Below are 889 nucleotides of genomic sequence, written 5' to 3' on the forward strand. Positions count from 1 at the left end.
GCGTACGACACCAGTATGCAGGGCGTGCCTGGCAGCATATGAATCCGCGTGCGCCGAATTCATCCAGGTCGGCGCCACGGAGATCCATAGCTGCCAGCGAATCAGTGCGGCAATTCCTCTAGCGGGGGACAGCAGAGAGGCCGACCTCTTGACGTGGAGGAAAACCCCTCACAAGCGACTTACTGGGAGGCTCGTAGCAGATGGGCGGGCGAGAGCAACAGCCTTTTCGATCTTCGGCCCGTGTTCCCATTTCCGTGTGTGGTTATTAGGCGTTTTCACTATAAGTTCCAAACATAAAAAGTTTCAAACATGAGAAAAATCGGCCCATTATTTAATGCAAAATTTGATAAAATAGTGATAGGAAATAGTACGCGGATTGTGCGACCAGTTACCTCTTTCAAATCACACGCTGTTTAAGAATCGCCATTCGCTGCATTTCCCCGCAGCTCCGCCCACTTTAAAAATACTGTTAGCATTGTGGCAGTGGTATCCTGAGTGTACGAACGAGTTAGTATTTTGATTTTCGATTTTCGATGACAGCAGTAAGGCGAAAGTGCAGCATTTCAATACAGCTTACTTCATTAGCATTATATATAGTATGTAATCATTTCCTGAGAGGTTCTTTTGCGAGGGAAAATGGTTTTTGCCGAAGTTTCTGCTTTATTAATTAATTAACTAATTATTTATTTAAACGTGTTAGAAATACTTCAGCAACTTCCCCTACTTTCATCACGCGATGTTCAAGCAAAGACTAATGATAGAGATCCGCGTATAAAAATAATTATATGAAGTTAATGCGTGCGCACTGGCTACATATTTTGCAGTTAGAGAGATACGGGAGGAAAGCGATAACCGCGCACGATCGAGGACACCGTTTCGCGTTCTCCTC

The sequence above is a fragment of the Priapulus caudatus genome, unplaced genomic scaffold, assembly GCF_000485595.1.
Source record: "Priapulus caudatus unplaced genomic scaffold, Priapulus_caudatus-5.0.1 Scaffold3079, whole genome shotgun sequence".
NCBI classification, from domain to species: domain Eukaryota; kingdom Metazoa; phylum Priapulida; class Priapulimorpha; order Priapulimorphida; family Priapulidae; genus Priapulus; species Priapulus caudatus.